The sequence below is a fragment of the Lemur catta genome, chromosome 1 (genome assembly GCF_020740605.2).
Source record: "Lemur catta isolate mLemCat1 chromosome 1, mLemCat1.pri, whole genome shotgun sequence".
Lineage (NCBI taxonomy): Eukaryota > Metazoa > Chordata > Mammalia > Primates > Lemuridae > Lemur > Lemur catta.
Genome location: NC_059128.1, coordinates 67214755 through 67241206, shown reverse-complemented (window position 1 = coordinate 67241206; position 26452 = coordinate 67214755). Strand labels below are relative to the sequence as shown.

Sequence of the window (26452 nt, the reverse complement as noted above, 5' to 3'; positions counted from 1 at the left end):
TCTCACTGTGTTGCCCAGGCTAGAATGCCGTGGCATCAGTCCAGCTTGCAGCAACCTCAAACTCCTGGGCTTAAGCAATCCTACTGCCTCAGCCTCCCGAGTAGCTGGGACTAAAGGCATGCGCCAACATGCCCAGCTAATTTTTTCTATATATATTTTTAGTTGTCCATATAATTTCTTTCTATTTTTAGTAAAGATGGGGTCTTGCTCTTGCTCAGGCTGGTCTCAAACTCCTGAGCTCGAGCAATCCTCCCGCCTCCACCTCCCAGAGTGCTAGGATTACAGGTGTGAGCCACCATACCTGGCCACAAATTTAGTTTTAAAATCGTTCAAAACTTTGTTTATAGAAGAAAAAATGGGGGAAAACCCTAAGTACCCAACAAAAGATTATAGGTAAAATAAAATATTGTACAAATATACAATACTATGTAGCTATTAAAATGTTTACAAGATAGTTACCTACTAACAGGATGTTCAGGTTAAATAACAAATATATTACCACTTAAATATAAGTGCTGCATGACATGGCTTTTTTTTGAAAAGACTACATAAAAAAAAAAAAAAAAGACAAAAAAACACTGAAAGAACACCAAAACTCATTTTTGAATGGTTGAAGCATGTAAAATTTCTTGGACTCACTTTCATTTTCTAAATGTTTTATGAACATGTATTACCTAACCTGGTTTAAAGGTAAAGATGGGGTACTTTCTCTTACAAATCCACATCAATCTTAAGATGCTTGACCAGTCCTCCTTTTTAATTTCACTAAAACTACATTTTAAAAACAGCACACAAATAGCTGCATAAATCTAGCATGAAAAGATGACAAACTTTCAAGGACAATAACAAGGAGAAATTTTTTTCTTTTGAAAAATTTTAGCCATCAAGTTTTTATACTAAAACCACCTCAGTGAAGATAACTATATTTAAAGGATCAATATAGGAATGACAGTGCATTATAAATGGTTTCATCATCTTCAGAATATATAATTTTATTAAGAGGACTAGGGGAAAAATTTTGTTTAAAATGTACTCTTCTAAACTATCTCTAAATGTTACTCAGGACTAGCCAGAAATGTTTAACTAAGTCAGTGTGGTTCAATGAACTCCCACAAAAAGTTACATCAGTTTTAAAATGGAGCCATGGGTTACTCTAAATGAAAAACAGGAAGAACACTTCAGACTGGTAAAATCAGAATCAGATTAGACAGGAAGAAAAAAAATTCAGATGTTCCCTAATCTGATAGGCTACCTCTTAAAAATAGTCATGCTTTCTCACTGGAAAATTTTTTTTAAATGGCAAAGTATTTCCAAATTTTGGTCACAGACCCACCATCGGTAACACAGCAGCTATGCCCTCAAACGATAACTTATTTCCCCTCATCCAATCCCATTTTAAGGCCGTTGTTTTCAACTTAACTATTAGCATTGGACCCACGAGGGAGGCTACAGTTATGCTATTTATAACCAGACACAGAATCAGAAGAGTTGATGTACACGTGCAATAAACAGTTTTAAGGTTTTAATTAGAAGCAAAATAATACTATATTGTTCATTACTACAATACTCAGATTCTTTTTTTTTTGAGACAGAGTCTCACTCTATTGCCTGGGCTAGAGTGAGTGCCGTGGCGTCAGCCTCGCTCACAGAAACCTCAAACTCCTGGGCTCAAGTGATCCTACTGCCTCAGCCTCCCGAGTAGCTGGGACTACAGGCATGCGCCACCACACCCGGCTAATTTTTTCTATAAATATTTTTTAGTTGGCCAGATAATTTCTATTTTTAGTAGAGACGGGGTCTCGCTCTTGCTCAGGCTGGTCTCGAACTCCTGACCTCGAGCGATCCACCCGCCTCAGCCTCCCAGAGTGCTAGGATTACAGGCGTGAGCCACCGCGCCCGGCCTATACTCAGATTCTTTAAACACATAAAACAAAAGTTTCAACTCTCCTAAATCCCACTTCCTTGCCCAGAGGTGATCAATGGCAATTGTTTGGCATCTATATTTCCAGGCATCTCTCTCTCTGCCTTTACACAGAAAATAAATTCTGTAGGAAGTGAGCTGGTGTTAAGTGCTAAATGAATATATAGAAAGAAGGAGGGGTTTGAAGGGCTAAATGAGGGAAAGCATCAGGGGCAGTAGCTTTTGAGTAAAAACCTCACAGACTGAAAAAGCTAACCTTATGAATGAATCAGAGAAAATTCCAGGAAAAACTCTAAGGTAAGACCATATCTAATGTATTCAAGAAACAGCCAGTCATTGTGGCTTGAGCATTATAGGGCAAGAAGGAAGGAGTACAACAGATTATGTAGGATATCTTGCAAATCACAGAAAAACTGACTTTAGTACTGAAATAGGTAGCCATTAAGTAAGTTTATAGCTGACACTCTTTTAAGCAACACATTTTTCAAATATTACACTTTAACAGCCTCAATCTAGCTACTACTTTGAGAACAGACTAGTGTGGAGGGGCAAAAGAAATGTAAACATATTGTAATAATGCACAACAGACAACAGCGATTTGAAATTGGACCAACTGGCAGCAGTATGAGTGTTTGTATGTTTTCCAAGAGCTGACAACACAATTTTCTAAAAAGCCAAAGGTGAGGTTCGAGGGGAAAAAAGCCAAGGATGGCTAGCCAAAACCTTCAGCCTATGTGACATGAAAATTGGAGTCTCCTTAAGTGAAAAAGGCCACAGTGCAAAAGAAACTGATCTGAGTTAAGAGCAGAAGCCCAGTTTTGTACTTTTAAGCTGACAAAACTTGACATTCAAACGAGCTCTCATGTAGGTAGGTACCTGGGTATGTCATTCAAAAAAGAAGTCTCCAGGCTATTAATGTAAGTGTGGGAATCATCAGCTTATAGGTAGTATATGAAATCATGAGACTGAATAAATGACCTAAGCAGTGTATGTGGAAAAGAGATGTGAAACGACTGAGCCACAGGGCACTTCAACCAAGTAGAACCAAATGCTAGAAACATACAACATAAACCTGGACACAACCTAACAATGTTTCAAGGAAAAACACTGACTGGTTAAATGCCACCAACAGGTCAAATAAGATGAGGACTGAAAAAGGACCACTGGACTCACTAACACAACTCTGAGTGTTTTCTTTTTTTAACCCATAAACACATTTCTTTGATACTATGTCTCACTCTGTACCCCGGGCTGGAGTGCAGTGGCCCCATCATAGCTCACTGTAACCTCAAATTCCTGGGCTCAAGCAATCCTCCTGCCTCAGCCTCCCAAAGTACTGGGATTACAGGCATGAGACACAGTGCCTGGCCAATTTCTTTTTTTTTCCAACTACAACTCACTTCTAAAATGTGCTCACTTCCCTAAAACAATGCCACCACACTCTGTAAAATTACACCACAAAACTAAACATCTCCCTAAACAATTTACCATCTTGCACGCACCTCCACACCATTTTAAGGTGCTGGGAATTTAAGGCAAAATGTATCAACATGATATTTAGTTTTTAAACTCTTCAAAAATAAAAACCCAACGTTAAAGTTTTTTACTTTGGGACTTTAACCAGAAGCTAGAAAACCAGGAGTCATGCCAAATCTCTTACACTTCTTGTCCACCATACCCATAACCAACCCCCTCCTAAATTTGCCCCCTAATCTGTAATCCTATTAACATTATCTTTGTCCAGACTACATTATTCTTCTTCCTTGGATTTTAATAGCTTCCTTATTTATGTCCTACTTCCAATCTCACTTTCCTCTAAGCCATTTCCACACTATTAGAATAACATTTAAAAAAAGAAAAATCTGATGTCACTTCCCAGTTTATAATCTTTCAATGGCTCAACTTTAGTTTCTGAATAAAATACAAACTCCTTGGCATGGCATTCAAATTTTTATTATCTGGCCTTAACCCCAGATTCAGTTCAATGCACTTCCTCTTAAAAAGCATCCTCTGTCTTCTTACTGTCAGTTAGGTACCCATTTCTGCATGCTTTTTTGTTAAAAGATGTGGTCTATGTTGTCCAGGCTGGAGTACAGCAGTTATTCACAAGCACAATTACAGCACACTACAGTTTTGAACTCCTGGCCTCATATGATCCTATCTCAGCCTCCCAAGTAGGGGGGACTACAGGCACATACCACCATGCCCTTCCTATTTCTGCATGCTCCTATAGGATCTGTGCTTACAGCTAATCACATGGTGACATTATCTCATTCATGTCTCCCTCACTAGGCTGCAAGTCCCTTAAAACATAATGAACTATTATAGTTTTTTATTTCCCCCAAACAGAAGAACATAACCCATAACAATGAATTTGTAGAATTAACAAGGAATAAATCAAACTGGACCTACAGTGAACAGCTTCCACACACTGACAGATAGCACCAGAGTAGAAACAGCTCTCATACAATAGAGAACATCAAAAAACTTGCACCTATTTAAAGAATTCCTCTTCTAGATAACCTCAGGACTTTTTCCTTTGAGTGTACCTTCAGTGTTCACTTTAAATTTTACTCTTTTGGCCTAAGGGAAGGGGCAAGTATGTGATCTACCCTAGTACCACAGCACTTGAATATGCCTTAAAAATCATTCTAATTATCCCCCAGCTTGAAATCTACTACAGCAACTCTAAAATGGTTATCAAAATGTTCTGCTGTAATAAATAAAATACTACAGGTCGCTAATATTCTTAAATCTTTGGCTATCCATATCCTTAGTAATCTCCACATTATTCTTGTGAATATATAGGATTCATCCCTTCTTACCATCCTCGGGGAACACATTAGATTCCCCAGTATCTATTCATAGCTAGGCCTCAAGTCAACATCATAAAAGGGGTCAGCCCTAGATCCTTCCTAATTTGGATGCAGAGATTAAGCAGATTTCCCTGCTTTCAAAGGTTAAAAAACTACCTTTTCTCAAATTTTTAAAAATCTTCCAGTGAGATAGCATTTCAATATTATAGTGTATCTAGCATATCTCTTCTAGGTTGTTTTGATTCATGTTAAATTTTAATGATAAGTCTAACTAGAATACAATCCAGAAATGAAACCCAAGGAAGATTACACTAAATGACAGAAAACTGTCACTAATTTCTAATAAAGGGACTGCCTAATATTGTCCTTGTACTGTTGCTAATCATTAAAACAAGCCATTTTGATGTTCAAATATAAGTAAACTTCAGCTGATCTTTCCAAGTATCAAAAATTCTCTAATCAGCTGAAGTTAACTGGCAACTCTTTGTGCCATTATTTTACAAATAACTGAGGTGGTCTCCCTTGTGAAACATCTTGAGGTATACATACAAAAGGCTTAACCCAAACACCTCCAGAAACTATGACCTACACCACATCAACTGAACTCAAATGTGTTTATATTTCCTATCTTTGTAATGAATCCAAGTGGACCTCACACCTCTTACCATCACCCAGGAAGGGTGTGCATCTGTTCCGAAGGCCCCCCTGGCTCCAGGTCATCCTGGCTGCTGCTGCTCCAGGCTGGGCATCCATGTTGCTGCAGCTTGTGGTTTGTGAGGGGTAGTGTACAGGAAAAGCAGGATGGGATTTCAAGGGAAACAGGAGAAAGATGGCTTTCTGGGAAAATGCCATCACTATCATAGGTGTTAAGTAGTACCACACACATTTTATTGCAGCACAGTTTAAAAATTTAACAAATGAAAGATTAAAAATAAAAAAACAAAAATAAAAAAAATTAAAAATACAGACGTCCAGAGATGCTCTAAAACAGTTAAGTTAAAGATTAGGAAAAATAAGGTCATAGACTTAACAGCCAGTAAAATTCTTTCCAGTGTGGGGAAGGGGATGGGGGCAGGGGTGGGGTTGGGAGAGAAAAGGTTTATGTGATCAATCCACTTAAAAATGCTAATGCCTTCGCTTTCTCTCCCAAGATGCAAAACTCCAAAGTCAATCAGGTGGCCGGAGAAATTCTTATGAACATTCAGAAAAACTCGATTTTAATCCGGTTAAAAATCATTCAGTGTCATTATCATCATCATCATCACCATCATAAATATAATAATAGTAATAAATAATAGTAACTAGTAACAACAATAAAAAGGAAATCAGCGGAAAGTCAGGAAAAATGTAAAAAAAAAATTGAAATAACTTACTGTAGCTGAAGATCAAAAAAATCTCACTGTAAAAAAACAAAAATAAAAATAGCCCAGATTAGAAAAACGGGAGGTGCAAAAATGTCAAGTCAGTAAAGTTCATTTCTTTTCTCTTTCCAAAAGCAGTTTCCACAAAAACCGCAAGGATAAAGTTCTCAGTAGCAGACAAGCAAAGCCCTTTTCACATCATCAATCAATCTTAAAAATACGCGAGGAAGTAGAGAGGTCAGTTTATAAGAGGCTAAAAGGCTCCTCCTCCTCTAACCCAACTGCTGCAGAAAAAATAGAAATAGAAATTTTAAAAATTACATCTTAAATCCAGGTCCCGTTTTGGAAACAATTAAAAAAAAAACACCTGTACATTTGCCATAGTGCACACCAAGTTGCATCATTATGTTTAAAATGTCTTTATAAAATCAGTTTTGGAATGGGAATGTGTGTGTTCTGGAAGGGTGGGGAAGGGAAGTTAAAAATCAAAGCTGAGCTCCAGTGAGTAGGGATGGGAATCGCCTTGCTGCCCTGTGAAAGGAGAAGGGACAGATTGAGTCAGAGTTCCTCAGAAATGTTGTGCCCTAAACCCCCAAGACAGAATTATCTGTCTGTTGCATCTAACACATTTTGGTAAAGCATAACATTCCACTGGGATGGGAATAGCCTCTACAGAATCATCACCTCTACCAGTGAGTCTTCACCAGTTCTTCAACATGGACAGATGACTAAAATTAACTAAATATACCTCTGTATAAGTATACCCTTAAGGGTCTCAAAAAAAGGTCTACATTCTAACAGTAATCTTGATCAGCAGTTTGGGGCAAAGAAAATATAGAAAAACTAGGCCAATAGAGATGAAGAAGTGAGCAATTGTCAAATATTGAGATTATGAAAGCAAGCAGATTCATGGGTTTTAAATTTAAAAAGTCCATGTAGTTTTTACTATGTTTAATAGATTGAAGGTGAATGGTCTACCATGAAGATATACACTAAAGATGACTCATCTATTCTCAGATCCAATGAGTGATCCAACCACAAGACCTACCAGATTTTACAGTAAGGGGAAAAGATGTTTTTAAATAAGGAGCACACTATTCCACTCACTAACAGAATGAAAAAAACATATATAGATGAAGGAAAAAAGATTAACTACTATGATTATTGAATATTTAAGTGTCAAAAAACGCATGAAAAAAAAAAAAACAGTGATCCTTACGGAATTTATGTTTTCTGTGGTCCACTGTCTACTAACTAGTAATACACAGCTAATTCCAAGAAAAATAATACACATGACAAACTGGCTGTTTCATCAGCTAAAACCAGAATTGTAATCGGACTGTAGCTCATTGTGCAAATAAGAATGAATTGGCTGCATTCATATTTCAATATTGAGCTGTGAGGTTTTATTCTCCTTTACAAATTTTATAAACTAGAAAGTTTCAAACTGAGATTTTTTAAAGTGTTCCCGAGCCAACTATGTATGAATGACTACAGCAGAACAGGTACTGTAACTATAAACTAATTTTTTTTTAAAAATAGCAGACCAGTTTAGGCATGACACGTTAACTTGTGTATTTGGGTAGTGTGGAATTGTAGAAAATGTACATCTGAATGTTACTTCCTTTGAGTCAGTGTTTAGGAAGTACAGTTATGATGAAATACTCAGTTTTCTTATTTGGATTAATAGTGTGAACCTGGTACTCTACATTTTCAGGTCTAGGTTAACTTTACAGCTCAACTACAAATTCCTCGCACACGTGCCATAAGACATAAGCTTAAAAACAAACAGTAATGTGAAAAGAAAGCATTTATATTTTTCAATGTCAAGAAATTAAGATATCTCCCAAGATGTTAAACTGATGAACTTCCACTCATAAAAAGACCAAACAACTTTGCACCTAAATGTAATTAATGGTTTTCAATTAAGAGTATACCTACATGATTCAAAGACACGGTTTAAAAACAAAAATAGAGCATTCCAAGATGATACCCAAGAACCCCAAGATTATCCTCTGGGTTGGATCCCTTCTTCTAAAGAGGTACTTCTGAGAGTGAGTTATGTTAACCAACAGCATGGCATCATCACCTGGCACTTAATAGAAATGCAAATTCTCAGGCCCTATCCAGACTTACTCAATTAGAAACCCTGGTGGTAAAGACCCTAGCAATCTGTTTTAACAAGCCCTCCTGCTGATTCCGGGTCAGTTCATGTTTGAGAACCACTGTGAAGAGTTTAAAAAGCTTATACCTTTCCATTCCCTAGTAAAGAATCAACTCTTTAAACAAAGTGCCTCATCCTTCCAACGTATGGCAGACGCAAGGATGGAGCACCAAGGCTTCAAATACTACTTCTCTGATACAACATAAATAATCCAAGAACATTATAACCTAACATAGTAAATGCAAAGCAATTTTTTCCTTTTATAAACCCAAAATTTCCAGTATCAAAGATAACACCTGCAATTATGCTACACCTAGCAGTTCTGGTTCTTGCCATAAATAACCCTGTAGTAAATCTAATTGTACAAAGCCATAATCTTCCCTGTTACCAATGAGAATAAATGAGAATACATATTAAGTATGAGCAAATAATGCTCCCAAAGACAACTACAAATAAAATTATTTGAAGACTGAGTACTTTTCAGTTAAGGCAGTTGTTAATATTAATTACTATTTTAGAAAACTGCTTTTAATAATAAAACTGCTTCTACAGACTTTTCAGCCTTCCGGCAACAAATAACTTGAGTTAAAGAAGTCTAAGCCTCCTTATTTTATAGCTATAAAACTAAAACCCAGAAGTTTAACTGATTTGTCTTACACAATGATCAGGAAGGATTAAAATCTAGTTCTCCTAACAGGAGGCCAGGACTCTTTCAACTGTTACACCTCTCAATTAACACCGCTCACAGTCATCACTTAATATAACTAAATCTGTAAGATTGGTACAACTAGCTATTTGAGTTCATTCCTTGTTTCTAACAGCCATTCCATCCAAAACGGGGCAGAATGCTATGTCAAACCCTCTAGAGATCTAATTACAAACACAAACTATGTTAAAATTCTCTACAGGACTAGCAAACCACCACGTATGCCCAAGCAGCACAAGCATGGGAAAAGGTCAGAAAACCTGCAACTTAGTCATCCTTCTCAAACCCTTCCTCTCTAGCCAATATGAAAATGTTACTAATGCCTACCTAGTTGAGAGCATCTAGAATTTTCTGATATTAATTCTGTGGCCAAATAGTTCCTAATACATATTATGAGTTAATTATGAGTTAATAAGGAATTTTTGTTACCCTGATACATGCTGATCCCAGGGAACCAATATTTCTAACACCTCATAGGCAAGAAAAGTGCCCTTCAATTAATGTCAACTCATCAGTAACTATTCTTAAATGCTATTTCTAGCATTCCTTTGTCAACAATATTTTTATTAAATAGATGATTTCCTAATTGACCAATTACTGCCCTTATCTAACTTCTGACAGTCCAGCAGAATTAAAAAACTTTAGTTTTAAGCCCATATAAAATACGAATGTTTAGGCCTCAAAGGAGGAGTGGTAATGTTTTTGACCCCTATTTTACTTACTCCCGGCCTCAAGCCATCCTCCCACCTCAGCCTCCCCAATAGCTGGGATTACACCATGGCAGCCCAGGCATGAATTTCTTACCCTATAGTATTGGTTTAAACTGTGCTTAATAACATTAGTTTTTGTGAGAATAACACATTGTGAAAAGTAAAAATCAACCAAATCTTACAGAAGGATTAACAAAAAAAGCGATTTCCTAGGTAAGTGACTGTGCTGCTTCTTTAGAATCTGTCATTTTTTTAACTTAGCAAAAAATTTTAATGACATTTCAGCACCTAGCAAATAGTAGGCATTGTAATACCTGCTTAATAAAATGCAGCTGTGCATTTTGCCAAAGTTTAGATAGACACGAAAATTAATGCCAGAATATCATGAAAGTCAAATTTTGTCACCTTGGGAAGATACGTTTATAACAAACGCCAAGTCTCATAATTAAATATTTTTTCCAAGTGCAGTTTGGGAATTTCCATTTACCTCGTGGTTTCTGTAATCGGATTATTGCAAAGATTAAAACATAGTACTTTTAGAACCTAGTATTCCAATAACGAGGTAAAACCACTTGACTAATCTACTGGTCAAATTCCTTATTAGTTCTGCTACAGACTTAATACGACCCTGGCAACCAACACACTCGTGCCTCGGTTTCTGAAAAAGATAGTAATACCTACCTCAAGCAAAGTTCCACTAACTTATATATTTCAGTGTTTTGTAACCTGCAGATAAAGAGTAAGTCAGTTGTAATTATTACTGTTAATACAATTATATTACAATATTTCCTTTTACCAATAGAATTGAAAATACTTCGAGGTCCACCATTTGCTCAGAGGAATAAAATAAAAAGTAATCAGTAAAATATTAAATCTATTGTTAAAACATTCTTACGCCACGCGTTACGCTTCAGAATCTAAAGGTTCGCGGTACATCTATTGGTGACCCTCCCCCATCCCTCCCCAATCTTTAAATTTAAAAGAATGGAGATAATAGAAGGCATCGGCGCTCCATTAACTTCGGCTACATTAATAAGCATCTCGATCGTCACTTTCATGAAGTCCTCACGGTCCTCATGGTCGTAGAAAATCAAAGGAAAGCAGCCGTTAACACAGAAAAAGAGAGAAAAAAGAACATTTTCCATACCCATAGTGGCCTAGAGGACGCTAGGTTAAGACTACGCAGAGGCTGAGGCCTGAAAAACCCTCTCCCGGTTCAGACCTAATCCCTCGATGCAAACAGAATAAATGAGGGCCTGGTTGGGGGGAAGGGTTCCCTCGTCTTCTCTCCCACACCATCTCGCGCCCGAGGAACCCAGCGCCTTCCCAGCGTCTGCCCCCTCCACTTACCAGGAGGGGGGAGGGAGAAGAGATTCGATTCTGAGTCTCCTACTCCCGGGTTCTACGTGGAGAAGCCGAGTGCTGCTCGAGGTCGACAACGCGGCCGCAACCGCTCAGTCTTCGTCTCTCCACAAAATGGCCCCCGAGTCTCCTCTGCCGCGGAGGAGAAGGCCTAGCCCCCGCCCCACTCCTGAGAACCTTCTTATTGGCTGTGCGTTTTCTCGCTCCCGCACCTAATTAGACAGTTCTACCGCTCTTCACAATTCTGTCCAATCAGAATTAGCAGTGGGTTAGCCTAAGCAAGAGAATTTCCACATGCGTGAGAGAAGCTAGTTGATAACTGGTTATATTTTCTGTCATTTATCGCTCGAGGACTGCTTATTGGCCACTGTACCGGATGAAGTTCTGGGTGGAAACTCGCCTTTGTATCGCGCACCTCTTCACATCCGGGCATCTGGAAGGTCTGATTGGCGGCTGCAGTGTCCTATCTCTGCTCCTTAGAGCGCCAACCAGAAGTTCCGCCCAGTTCTCGGAATTCCATCGGCGTGGGGGTGGGGTCGGGGTTGAGGCGTGTTGTCTAGTAGCGAGCAAGCGCGGGATCTGCCCTAGCTCCGGGCCTTAGAAAAAGAAAAAGCGCCAAATGAGGCCTGCAGCGTGCAGTGTGGATGAAGAAAGGGCTTTTTTTCTCACATGTTTTTATTGTAAAAAAGAGAGGGCTTTTCTTAGGATGAGAAGGGAGCAGTGATGAGTAGGCAGTGTTAAACTGTGTAGAAAATTAACAGGCCCTGCAGTTTTTCCAACCCCAGGTTTCTTTTCAGTTCCAGACTCTAGTTCAGCTGCCTCCTGGACATCTCCACTTCTCAGGCTGTCAGGCCACCTTCAGACAATAGGTACTGCACCCAAACCAACTGCATTCCTTATTCCTCTCCAATACAAAAAAGTAAAGCATAAAATGCTGACCTGGAATATTGCAGCGCCCATTCTCTGTCCCAAATCCTCTCACTAATATCCTACCTTCCAGCCAAATTGGCCTATCCCTTCGAATGTGGTCCCTTAATTCTCGTCCTGAAGTGGCTTGTCTCCCACCTAACCCCTCCGGCCATCTCCTGCCAACCCTTTTGGTTGTATTACAGGAGCCGTTCACAAAGAAGGGGATTTCTATGTGGTGTTGGGGAAAAGTGGATAAAGCAAGATACAAAACACTATCTAGATAATCTAATATCATTTGTATATATTTTTAAAGGATATATGTATATGTGAATGCAGTTTTTATGTATTAGTTTTTAATTCTGAATTCTAGAGAGAGTCACAAGAAAGGTAGCCACCTTTGGGGAGAGAACCTTTTAACTTTTTTATCGGTACCGTTTCTATACTGTTCGAATTTTGATTTTTCTGTATACATGTATTGCTTTAAACTAATTTAAAAAGCAAAAACCAAAAAGCATAGAAGAAAAATATACTAAAGTGTTAATAGTGGGTCTCTCCTGAGGCGGAAATTACACGTGATTTTTATTTAGTTATTTTGTATTTTTTTGTATTTTCCAGACCTGCTTTGAGCAAGTAAACGAAGGAAGAACATCCTGTAAGTGCTTGAAGCCTCAACTCAATTGCCATGTTGCAATATATTTAAAACTGCTTCTGGTCGGGCACGGTGGCTTAGGCCTGTAATCCTAGCACTCTGGGAGGCTGTGGCTGGCGGATCCTTTGAGCTCATGAGTTCGAAACCAGCCTGAACAAGAGCGAGACCCCTGTCTCTACTAAAAAATAATAGAAAGAAATTAGCTGGACATCTAAAAATATATAGAGAAAAAATTAGCCGGGCATGGTGGCTCATGTCTGTAGTCCCAGCTATTGGGGAGGCTGAGGCAGGAGGATTGCTTGAGCCCAGGAGTTTGAGGTTGCTGTGAGCTACGCTGATGCCACCGCACTCTAGCCCAGGCAACAGAGTTGAGACTCTGTCTCAAAAAAAACTACTTCAAAACACTGTGGTTAATTTTATACTCTTTTTCTCCCATCCTGGATGGTGAGTTTTTTTGGTGAGAGTTTAATTCTTACTCCTCTCTATATTTGTCTTGTGTACTACCTATTACAGGGCCTTAAACAAAAAGTGTTTGAAATATATATTAAATGAATCATTAACTTTTATTTATCAGGGGAAATGGCTATTTTTCCAGGACAAGCAGATAGACTGTCCTTTTTTTATTGTATAATTTATCTAGCACTGACTCAGAGAGGCCCAGAAGCTGTGAGGCCTGGTTGACACTAATTCATGTAATTTTTTTTTTTTTTTTTTTTTTGAGACAGAATCTCACTCTGTTGCCCGGGCTAGAGTGCCATGGCGTCAGCCTAGCTCACAGCAACCTCAAACTCTTGGGCTCAAGCAATCCTCCTGCCTCAGCCTCCCGAGTAGCTGGGACTACAGGCATGTGCCACCATGCCCAGCTAATTTTTTCTATATTTTTAGTTGTCCGGTTAATTTCTTTCTATTTTTTAGTAGAGACAGGGGTCTTGCTCTTGCTCAGGCTGGTCTCGAACTACTGACCTCGAGCGATGCTCCCGCCCCGGCCTCCTAGAGTGCTAGGATTATAGGCATGAGCCACCACACCCGGTCCTAATTCATGTAATTCTTGATTTAAGTAAACAAAAATAAAACTAACATGTTTAGGTTGGTCCGAGTGCAGTGGTGTTTACAACTAATCGATCACAACCAGTTACAGATTCCTTTGTTCCTTCTCCACTCCCACTGCTCCACTTGACCAGCCTTAAAAAAAAAACAAAACAAAAAACTAAAATATTTTATCATTCATTGTTCTTGTAGAATAAAAAGGTCTACAGGATGTTAATGAAAACTACCTATTTTCATTTCACCAGAAATCAGTTTTAGGTGCATGTGTATGTCACGTCCTACTTACTAACCAGCACTGTATTTGGTGCAAGAGAAGTACGTAAGAGATAGCATTCATGTTTTCAATGAGTTCAGCCCTATGCTAGGTAGGCTGGAAGTGAAGGGTAAAGAATTAACAACCAGTCCCTCCATTAAGTAACTTAGAATTTACTAGGGATGAGAAAACAAGCGGAGAAATAGCATAATACAAGGCAGAATACTAAGCCCCATGTTGATGACAAACATTCATGACTTCTGGTTTTGAGGCTCTGTTAACCTAGGTGGGTAAGGTATAGGAAGTTCCCTTGATGTCTTCTGCCTACTCTAAACACACTTACAGGTCCAAAGTTGAATGTTCCTGTTGGGTGACTGAACTTTTGTTTTCAATTCAAGAAATAATTCCCTGTGAAGAAGGATTCATGTGGCTTGAAAGAATTATCAGAATAATGTATTCTCTGCAACTCTCCCTTCTCCCAATTCCAAGCCACCTATCAAAAAGGAAAAGAAAGGAAAAGCAGCGACAGGTATGAAATGCCTAGTTTACCTTTTACCTGAGATATTAGCTGAATAAAATCCTCAATATCTATCATCCTACACACCTAGCCTACCTAGTCATCTACCCCATTGTGTTCAACAAGTCAAAAGGGATCTACTAGTACAATTATCATTGCCTTTCTTCCTCTGCATCCTCCATCGTCCAAGGATGTCATGGCATCTTTCACTGGTAAGTGAGGAGGTGGTCTCTGTCTGGATAAATCCAGACAAATCACTTAATTAGAATTTGACAGAGCTCTCTAATTTTATCCAATACTAATTTTTTTATCATATTTTATAATTTTTTTTTTTTGAGACAGAGTGTCACTCAGTTGCCCGGGCTAAAGTGCCATGGCATCAGCCTAGCTCACAGCAACCTCAAACTCCTGGGCTCAAGTGATCCTACTGCCTCAGCCTCCCGAGTAGCTGGGACTACAGGCATATGCCACCATGCCTGGCTAATTTTTCTATATATATTTTTAGTTGTCCATATAATTTCTTTCTATTTTTAGTAGAGACAGGGTTTGCTCTTGCTCAGGCTGGTCTCGAACTCCTGAGCTCGAGCAATCCTCCCGCCTGGGCCTCCCAGAGTGCTAGGATTACAGGCGTGAGCCACCGTGCCTGGGCTATCCAACACTACTTTATGTTTATTAGTGTGCAGAAGTACACTAATTTGGAGATCTTTTTGACTGTTTGCAAGCTATCTTCTACAGGCAACCACATGCTACCTGAAAAATAACATGAGGAAGATATTATATGCCATTTTCAAGACATTTGCTATTTTACTGCATCCTGTTTTTCTCATGTTGTCTGTCCCCCAAGCTGATCCTGCAAATTGCTGTCATGGTAATCTTCTGAAAACTCTCACTTTTATTGTATGACTCCCACACTAAAATCCCACACTCCCACACTATAATAATTCTCTATACTAGTCCTAAATTTTTATTGTTTCATTCACAGATATTCCCTGACTATCCTCTCCTTATCTATCAATTTTATTCCCTCCCCAAGACCCTTGGCCCAGGTAGCCCTGCACTCCAACATGCTACACTGCCTTTCTCCTTCCTTATATTCCAGCCATCCTTTAAAACCCAACTTGAGTCCTGATTAATTCTTTTAAAGATATATGATAGTTAATTCAACTTCTTATTCAAGGAACTGATACTGAAAGTAGTTTTATTTTTACTCTAAGTGTTTTTTATACTCAATGTACTGACCTAAACGTCAGATATATCACAAAACTGAATATAACATAGTCCCAATCCTCAAGCTTTACACCCCTTCTCAAACTCATTTCAGTCATTATTTGTCCTATAACAAGGTAGCACTGTTTTATTCTGTAATCCTTTTATTTATGGATCCTATTTTGTACTTGACGTATGTGTATGAATCACAGGATTTAATAGATTGATTGTTTGATAGCTATGTGATACAGCATTTCACTATACCCGTTTCTCTTTTTATCCCAAGAGTCTTTGGCACTGGGTAAAATAGTTAGGGAATTTGGAATGTAGAGTTCAGTGAATAGATTATTGATGATCTGGCTTCTAGAATACCAAATCTCCAAATAAAACTTTACACACTGCTAATAAAATTATCCATCACTTTAGTTGGCTACACACCTTCTCAAGGCTTCCATTGTTTTTTCCCCATCTCTTATTACTTAAACACTTTCAAAATAGAAATATCCTATTTATTTCTTTCTGATGATATGTGATTATTGTAAAAATTTGAAATGCAGAAAAAGCACAAGTTTCTATGTGATCCCTCCTCCAGAAACATCCATTCTTAACTATTTGGTATAGATCTTTACAAATTTTTTTAATGGATATATGGATTTATTTTTACCTAAATCTTATACCTACTAGTTTATAATGTTTTCATTCAAATTACTGCTATATGTTATATTTTGTCCATATCAATGTGTAAAGATCCCCCTCCTCCTTATTAACAACATTGCATTGAAATCTATGGATGCAACATAAGTTTTTAAAACCAATCACCTATTCAAGACGTGGGTCTTAGGGGAGGCATGATGGCTCACACTTGTAATCCTAGTACTCTGGGAGGCTGAGATGGGAGGATTACTTTAGCTCAGGAGTTTGATACCAGCCTGAGCAAGATTGAAACCCCGTCTCTACTAAAAAAAAAAAAAAAATAGAAAAATTAGCTGGGTGTGGTGGCATGTGCCTGTAGTCCCAGCTACTCTGGAGGCTGAGGCAAGAGGATTGCTTGAGCCTAGGATTTAGAGGTTGCAGTGAGCTATGATGACACCACTGCACTCTCTCGGGGTGACAGAGCAAGACTCTGTCTCAAAAAAAAAAAAAAAAAAAGGACAAGGCTCTGCAATGAAAATTTAAATTCCTGCCCAGAAGAATTAAGTGTTTCCATCAATGGATGGTTTAATAGACAGTGATCTGTTACCTCTGAGGAGGAGACAACATCAAAAAAAAGAGGTAGAGTGATCTGCTCAGGGCCTGTATAGATAGATGTACCTGTGAGTACTAAAAATGACGGTTATTAGAGTTGCTCTGAACATTGATATCCAGTGAGGCATAAGAACTGACAATATTAGTTTTCATCTCCTTTTCTTAATAATTAATACCTTGAGCTTAAAAGTTAAAAAATAAACAAACAAAAAAACCATTGTCCACAAAGTTTTTTAAAAATCAGAAAGATAAAAGAAAGTCTAGATGATATCCATTAGTGGTTTTGAGGTCAAGTAGTATTTGATTTTAAGTATTATTTGGCCCCCTTAGATTAATAATAAAACTAATAGATCACTTCTACTGAGCAGATACCATGTGTCAAGCACTTTTCCAAGTGAATTAGCTCATTCGGTAACTTTTTTCATAGAGACAGGATCTCATTCAATTGCTCAGGCTGGTCTTGAACTTCTGGCTTCAAGTGATCCTCCGACCTCAGCCTCCCAAAGTGCTAGGATTACAGGCATGAGCCACCATACCCAGCCTCGTTTGGTAATTTTATTATCCTCATTTTAAAGATGAGGAGACTAAAAGCATAGAAAGTTTAAGTAATGGCCAGGTGCAGTGGCTCATGCCTGTAATCCTAACACTCTGGGAGGCCAAGGCAGAAGAACTTCTTGAACTCAGGAGTTCGAGGGCGGCCTGAGCAAGAGCAAGATCCCCGTCTCTACAAAAAATAGAAAAATTAGCTGGGCATGGTGGTGTGCCCCTGTAATCGCAGCTATTTCGCTACTTCGAAGGCTGAGGCAGGAGGATCACCGGAGCCCAGGAGTTTGAGGTTACAGTGAGCTATGATGATACCACCTCACTCTAGCCAGGCAACAGAGCAAGACTCTGTCTCCAAAAGAAAAAAGAAAGAAAGTTCAAGTAATTTGTCTAAGGTCACACTAGTTTTTTGGTCGAGCCAAGATTCTGACAGGAGGAGGTATGCTTATAATAGAGTGTGTACCTATAATCATTACACAGTTATTAATAATTTAAGGTATGTCAAGGTGGGAAAATTCTACCTGTTCATTTATTTAACAAATATTTATTAAGCACCTGCTGTGCAATAAGCTTGTGTCAAGTATATGCCAGGCCACGAGAACACAGAAGTAAACAAAATAGACATGACCCCTGCCTCTCGGAACAGTGTTAAGTATTGAGTGAATAATTAATTGTTTATAACAAATTGCAGGTGCTACTACTAAAGATAAGAACAGGGTGCTATGAGACCTATATACTGTAGACTCCAAAGTCACTTCAAGGAGATATTGTGAAAGTAAATGACTTTTTTAAGAACTTCCTCCAGCTTGGGCAACATAGTGAGTCCTCATCTCTAAAAATAAAATAAAAAAGAGCTGGGCATGGTGGCATATGCCTATAGTCCCAGCTACTCGAAAGGCTAAACAAGAGGATTCCTTGAGACAAGAAGTTCCAGACCATAGTGTGCTATGTGTGCACCTGTAAATAGCCACTGTGCTCCAGCCTGGGCAACACAGCTAGACCTCCTCTCTTTGGGGGGAAAAAAAAACCTTCCTATTTCTTTCTCGTTTCCTCAATATCTTTTTTCCCTTTCTACTAAATATCTTTCTCCAACTTTTCCTTTGTCTTCATTGCTCCTCTTCTAATTTGCATTTCAGCAATGACCTAAATCTGGCTTCTTGTAGGTTAAGCCGTCTTTAACACATTTGCCATCTGTTCTCCTTCTGGCTCTAAAGCTCAAGATTTTATCCTCTGGTAATTTTTCATTTAGCTAATCTTTGTACAGCTAACAAACAGCTGTTTCAGTTTACAAGTCTTACGTTTCATTATTAGAGGCTATTTTACTATCATAGAAACTGACCTTCTATGTGTTATAAAAATACTATGTGAACTGCCTGGCCTACATATTTTCTGATGTAAAATTATCTTTCACATAGTAATTACCTTTCATGTGATTGGCCATTATAAAATTTAGCCAGGGGCTTTTTTTTTTTTTTTTTTTTTTTTTTTTTGAGACAGGGTCTCACTCTGTTGCCCGGGCTAGAGTGAGTGCCGTGACGTCTGCCTAGCTCACAGCAACCTCAAACTCCTGGGCTCAAGCGATCCTCCTGCCTCAGCCTCCCGAGTAGCTGGAACTGCAGGCATGCGCCCCCATGCCCGGCTAATTTTTTCTATATGTTTTTAGTTGTTCAGCTACTTTCTTTCTTTCTTTTTTTTTTTTTTAGTAGAGATGAGGTCTCGCTGTTGCTCAGGCTGGTCCGAACTCCCGAGCTCAAACCATCCGCCAGCCTCGGCCTCCTAGGATGCTAGGATTACAGGCGTGAGCCAGGCGTGAGCCACCGTGCCCGGCCTAGCCAGGGGCTTTTTAAAACACAAGTTGGAGACTGCTCTTAATGTCTGAGGAACATTTCCAATAAAATGATTCTTATCTTTGGTTACTACCTATTCCACAACTCCACCCAAAACACTGCCATCCTGTCATCTCAGTTTATATTCAGAAACCTGAAACTTAAGAGCGTACACCCCTGCTCACTTCCTCATTCTCCAAAGAAACCCTGACTACCATTTGCTTCCAGAGAATGGTAAAAATAGCATAGTAGGGGTCAAAGAAGGATAAGTTTTGAGAATGTGAAGAAATGCTGAATTTAGGGCAATAATTTCACAAAGAAAGGTAAATCAGATGGTGGCACACATTTGAACTGGCAAGTTTATGCAAGGGAAGAGACGTCATTAAAATCCCATCTCTTCTGAGTCCTGAAAAACAAAAGAAAGCTTTATCAAGCCTGTGTGAGGAAAGTTTCCAATAACTAAATTGAATATCAGTTTTCAAATTTAAATTTAACGTACATAAAATTGAGAGATGAAAATATCATAAAACTAATTTATGGTGGTGGTTGCAGTTAGTAAATTACTAAAAAATCATTGTAATATACACCTAAAATGGGTATTTGTAAAATATACTTCAATAAGGTTTTTTTAATCTGGAAACAAACTAAAACAAAAAAGATATAACATAAAAAATTCAATTCCTTAGTCACACTAGCTACATTTTAAATGCCCAATCAGCATAGGTGGCTAGTGGCTACTGTTTTGGATGAATAGTTCTAATATATACAACTATCTTCCCACTCCTTCTTTCCATGTTGTTAAATACTTTCTTAAATCTATTTCAAGATATGTACACTTAAAACAGACATATGTAACAACCAAAATAGAAAACATGCAAAAATTTAATATCCTTAACACATCAAGGACTCCTAAAAGAAATATACAATAATAATAAATATTTTTTTAAGTACAGGGCAAATAGCAATCAAAGAAATGCAAACTAAAAGGACATGAGTTTGTATTTTCATCTATGAAATAGATGTTTGAAAAAAAAGATTCTCCTAATGTTATGATGAGAAGAAATGGATACTGCTGATAGGAGTGTAAACTGGTAGACCCTTTCTGAAGGTTACTTAGACAATTTGAAAATAAGTGCCAAAGACCTTAAAAATGGGCATTCTCTTTGCCTCAGCAATTATATTTCTAGTAATTCATCTTAGAAAAATAATTATGAATGTAATCAAGGATTTATCTATCAAGATTTTTAATGCAATGCAGTTATAATGGTAAAAAAGAAAAAACAATCTAAATGTTTATCAGTAGGGCATTGGCTAAATAAATTATGGTATGTTTATAGAATAGAGTATTAAGCAGCCATTTAAAGTTATGTAGTAGAATATTTAATAATATTTTTAAAATATCAATTGTTTATTATATATTGGTTATTGAAAAATGAAGACTTTTAAAAAATAAATGATCTGGAATAGTCAGGAACAGAAAGTAGGAATGTTCCTACTTAGGAACAGAAAGTAGAATGGTGGCTGTCAGAGGCTAGGGGTGAGGGAAATGAGTTGTTATTTAACGAGTACAGAGTTTCAGTTTTGCAAGATGAGAAAGTTCTGGAGATTGGTTACACAACAATGTGAATATACTTAGCACTACTAAACTTTACACTTAAAAATGGTTAAGATGGTAAGTTTTATGTTATGTGTATTTTACCGCAATTATAACAATTATTAAATAAAATGTAAAAAATAAAATCAATAATCCCATTTTTATTTTAAATATTATATATGCTTATATGCATACACACAGCAAAATGATAATGGTAGTTATATCTGGATGGTAGGATTATAAGTACCTTTCATTTTTTTCTTTTGACTTTTCTGTTCATGTCCACCAGGAACATGTATTACTTTTGTAATCAGAAAAATGTTATAAAATAATATCTCCAACTCCTTCTTAATGACTGAAATTTCTTTAACATGGCACAAGGCCTTATATTCCATATTTAGAACTGTATTAAGGCTGGTGAAAAAACATCAAATGATCTAAATTCACTCCAAGATGTCAGGAGAATCAGAGTTCAGAAAAGAGAGAACATGATTGGCAAACATAAACTTGGCTTGCTACAAAATTTTTCCCAGTCCTATGTCTTCTAGAGTGTCTGAAAAAAGAAGAGAAGATCCAAGATGCATTATAAAATAGCTGGGGCAAGAAGCAATCTTAGGTGCATAAAAGCCCAACTTTTATAACTCTATCACTTAGACCTGGGAAAATATAATATTGGATTTTCCTGTCTTCACTGGGAAATTTATGTGTCCTGGATACTTTCTCTACGTCCCAATTGTATCCCCACCTTTATTTATTTTATTTTATTTTATTATATCATGGGATTTGTAGGAAGTCACATGGCACCCGTTAACCGTGTGCTTACCCTCCTGGAAATCCCTGCACTTCATGCCAATAACGAGAATGAGAGCTTTCCCAATGCTCAGACGTAGTGCATAAAAGGATTTCATATAACAATTGAGACCATATTTCATCTAATGAGACCATGTTCCACTTAATGTATGATATGACTAGAGTGACTAGCCATGCAAAATTTTTAAGAACATCTGAATTTCAAATATCAAGTCCTGTTGGTCCATAATTCCATCCCAAAGTTTGGTTTAGAAACTATGGCCACAGTGAAATGGGAAATATACATTCTTTTACTTGAGAGAGTTCTGGCACACGTGGATTGAGCGGGCACATTGATCCCACCAATTGTGCAGGGTTTGTTCTCTTCAGAGAGATCTCAGGGCTCCAGAATGTCTCCCATGTTTGTTGCCCTTCAGGGAGAGATTTAAAGATCATCCTCCCAACACCAGCAAATTTCTTTTAATCTCACACAAATATGTTTTCAGCTTTAGTTTTATAGTTGAAAAGTAAATATATTAAGGAATGGTTTAGCTGCTCTTTCTCCAAGTACAGCATGCATAGAGAAAAAGCACAGCCTTCACACTCTGATCTACAAAGAGTTAACATCTTAAAAGCTAAACAGAAGTGGATTAGCTTCTCTTTTAGCAAGCCAGAAGTACAAGAGGATTGGAACTTAGAGTACTAGCGGACACCAGAACATTCAGAAAAAAGAATTTAGAGAGAGCCCTCTGGAGAAAGCAAGAACTGTAAGTTTATATCTAGTACCTGTATATAGTTTCCCATTTCTTTCCCTGGGGTGTTTTTAAATAAGTTTATTCATTTGTATTATACCCTCAGTCTCACAGGCATCCAGCACAACATCACTGTGTCATCTTTCATCCTGTCACCCTCTTAACTATCCCACATCCAACCAATTGTCAAGTCTTTTGATTCTTCTTCTTCAGTGTCTTCATGATCCATCCCACTCGTCTGTCCCCCTCCTCCATTCTCCTAGTTCAAGGCCTCTTGCCTGAACTATGGCAGTATCCCCCAACACTGTCCTCTCCTCCAGGTTCTAAACCACTAATAGCAGATGAATCTTTCTAAAACTGTTCCACAGCTCTAACTCTGTTGCTCTTATGTTAAACGATGTATAATTGCTGACCATTATCTGCAAGATGCATAAAACTCCTCTTTTTAAATTAAAGTTTAATTGACAAAAATTGTATATATTATATACAATAAGTTGTTTTGAAATATGTATACATTGTGTAATAGCTAACTTGTGCTAATTAACATATGTATTACCCCATATGCTCATCTTTTTTTTTTATAGTGAGAACACTTAAAATCTACTCTTATCAATTTTCAAGAATCCAATACATTGTTATTTATTGTAGTCACCATGTTATACAATAGATCTCTTAAACTTATTCCTCCTATATAACTGACATTTTGTATCAGAGTTGGGGAGATGTTAGTCAGAGGATATAAAACTCCTCTATTTCATATGCAAGGTCTTCCAAAATATGTTTCCTTTCACTTAAATTTTCACGACTCTTTCTCACACTCTTCATGCCTACCTGCTACTATCCACCGTCATACTGCTCTTTGTCTATCCCTGAGTCTATTCAGAGTATCCTCTCTGTATGAAATAGTCTGTATCTACACCTGCCAAAATTACCTCCAGTCTCCAAAACCCCCCATCTATAAAGCTTTACCTAATCCTTCAAGTAAATGTGATTGTCATCTTTCTTTTACATTCCCACTCACTTTATTCTTCCCTGAGTTTTTATATTTTAATTTATGATTAAGAGTATACTTTTTTCATTTCCCATCTTAATTATTCACTTCCTAAGAGCAAGAGCTCTATTTTTCTTCTCCTTGAAGTAACTGCACATAATGATCATATGGTAACATTTGTCAAATTAAATTCAATCCAAATTCCAAGAGTTTGATAATCTTTTCTGAGCATTCATACAACCAACACTGCAGTTACAGAGGCTATATTTTTCTCCACAGCTTCTTTTTTTTGTCTCTGCTCCATGTTTCTTTCTTTCTTTTTTTTTTTTTTTTTGAGATAGAGTCTCACTCTATTGCCCAGACTAGAGTGCAGTGGTATCAGCCTAGCTCACAGCAACCTCAAACTCTTGGGTTCAAGCAATCCTCCTGCCTCAGCCTCCCAAGTAGCTGGGACTACAGGCATGAGCCACCATGCCCGGCTAATTTTTTTTTCTATATATTTTTAGTTGTCCAGCTAATTTCTTTCTATTTTTAATAGAGATGGGGTCTCGCTCTTGCTCAGTCAGGCTGGTCTCAAACTCCTGAGCTCAAACAATCCTCCCACCTCAGCCTCCCAGAGTGCTAGGATTACAAGCATGAGCCACCGCACCCCGCCACTGCTCCATGTTTCTTTCTCAATTCTTTGATCTCATTTGCGTCTATCCTCTTAAGTAAGATCAGCTCCTCCTAAGTGCCCTCACTCACTGCAAAATGATTTTCTTCAAGGCTGTATTTGCAATTTGTCCCTTTCTTCCCCCAAACCTTCAACTCAGAGGAGCCTAACTGCATTCCCACTTTGAGGGACTTGGCTATTTACTGGGCCAGTTCGAGTTAGTTCATTATGCAGTGGGAAGATTTGAATTCCCAATCCATATTAATTTTGAAATAATTAAAACCCCACTTCTATATTTTGTCACACAGGTCCAGGTAATCCATGAATTTTTAAAACATGGGAATATTTCTGCCACATCATTTCCTATGCTCTACTGAAACGCTACTGACATTTCTTTGAGCAGAGTTTTCACCTGATTTTGGAATTTGTCTTCTTCCTGCTCTCTCATACTCAAAGCAGTAACACTATTATGGCTCTCACTTCACTGTGTTTTTGGGGAAAAAGTTAATACAAACCTTTGTAAAATCATAAAGTCTATTTATTTATTTTTATTTTTTTCACAGCCCCACCTCCACACCATAAATTTAGTTCTAAAAAAGGAAAACAATTTGTGCCACAATGTAGTGTACACATCCTCTGAAAAATTATTATGTATTTCCATGTACCCACACTATGTTAGACACTGGATGTACAAAGATACCCTCAAAAGAGCTTATAGACTAATGAAGAGGCCCATGATGTATAAACATTATAAAGAACTAACTAATATTAACCAGCATACAAGAAAATTATGTATATATCAGAATATAAACCATTAATATATACTGTTAAATGCAATATAGAATTATCAATTGGCCAAAGACTAGTTCAATGGAAACAACAAAAATAGCTAGCATTTAGCTAATACAGAACATGTACTAAGTACCAAGCATTATGATAAGTTTTTTATAGGTGTTATTTCAGTTTATCCTCATCATAACCATATGAGGTGACTATTTCATCCTTGTTTTCCAGGTAAGGGAAAAAAGCAGAGTGGTTAAGTAACTTGTCTATGGTCACACAGCTAAGGAAGTATGTGAATCCATATTTTTCTTATTCCTAGGCTCTTGATCATAGCAACTATTTATAGTTCATTCTCTCCAAATTTAAGCAGAGGTGAATATAAAATTCAAATACGGGAAACTGGCTGTAAAATTTTAATTGCTAGGTGTCATCAAGCTGGATTTATGCATCTATCACTACTAAAGTTTTATTCTCTACCCTCACTAACCTACCTATGTCCCAGTGCACTGCAATTCTGAATATCACTGCAAGGGAATTCTTTTAGTTTTACATCTCATTGAGTTCAAAACAATTGATAAACTCTTTTTACTTATATCTACATTCACTCTTTTTTTTTTCCTGTGAAGTTAAATCTGGCTACCTGATTGGATGTTGGATGTTTCTTCACCATACCCTCACTGGCAGTCCTGGTGGTTTTCTTCTGGCATTCTGACACACTCCATTTCATTCTTAGAGCTTCTTTGACTGTTGTTCTAATGGTGCTTTTCATTTGCTCCTTCGTGCTATACAACTTTGATGGTATATTTTGGAATGGTCATAAATAAACCAGAACAATCTTCTCTGGACCCAGATATTACAGACCCACTCTTCTGCCACTACAACTCTGTTTTTGCAAACAGCTTCAGATCTAGAAGACTAAGCTTATGATGCAGTCACCTCTCTTTTTCTGTCACATTACTTCTCTACAACTAGATTAAGAAAATGGGGGCCAGGCCTGGTGGCTCACACCTATAATCCTAGGAGTTTGAGACCAGCCTGAGCAGGAGTGAGACCCCATCTTTACTAAAAATAGAAAAATTATCCAGGCATTGTGGTGCGTGTCTGTAGTCCCAGCTACTCAGGAGGCTGAGGCAGGAGGATTGCACCCCAAGAGTTGGAGGTTGCTGTGAGCTAGGCTGACAGCATGGCACTCTACCCTGGTGACAGAGCAAGGCTCTGTGTCAAAAAAATAAAAGAAAGAAAGAGAGAGAGAGGGCAATGAAGGAAGGAAAGAAGAAAGGAAGGAAGGAAGGAAATGGGTATCTTGGTAAGCCTGAAAATGCTACCTTAAATGGAGATTTACTTTAAAACAAAATGGTTTCCTTGCTTGCTTTCATTCTGTTCTAATCCTAGGACTATTGTCCAATATGTAAAAGTACATCAACTTCTGGGTGACTGTTTGGCTTCTTTATAAGAAGCATGCTATGAAATCTGTATAGATCCATTTAGATTATGTCATTAGAAAGATGCGTGCTTGGTGGTCTAGTGGTTAGGAAAAAAATTAAAAAAAAGAAGGTGCTGTCCATTTACTGTGATTTTTAAAAAGGAAATATTACAGAATGGACTATGAATGGCCCAATTCAAGTTAAATTGTCTGGAAAGTCAATCAACACAATG

General features: G+C 37.7%; 2 protein-coding genes across 14 annotated transcripts in view; one reads left to right on the top strand and one right to left on the bottom strand.

Moving 5' to 3' along the window:
- HNRNPC (heterogeneous nuclear ribonucleoprotein C) overlaps positions 1–11211 on the bottom strand; it is a 48637-nt gene extending 37426 nt beyond the window's left edge. For 2 of the 13 annotated variants that reach the window (XM_045526699.1, XM_045526763.1), the window contains exons 1-2: positions 11029–11211; positions 6111–6136 (exon numbers count right to left, since the gene is read on the bottom strand). The gene's annotated coding sequence lies outside the window, so the exon portion shown is untranslated. Of the gene's footprint in view, positions 1–5395; positions 6075–6110; positions 6630–10359; positions 10405–11028 lie in introns of those variants that run through there. The other 11 variants (XM_045526753.1, XM_045526799.1, XM_045526690.1 and 8 more) reach the window with 8 other exon arrangements.
- A 566-nt stretch (positions 11212–11777) lies between these two features.
- The window catches only part of RPGRIP1 (RPGR interacting protein 1), a 67377-nt gene continuing 52702 nt past the window's right edge, over positions 11778–26452 (top strand). The window contains exons 1-3 of the mRNA XM_045526660.1: positions 11778–11909; positions 12565–12601; positions 14297–14427. The gene's annotated coding sequence lies outside the window, so the exon portion shown is untranslated. The remainder of the gene's footprint in view (positions 11910–12564; positions 12602–14296; positions 14428–26452) is intronic.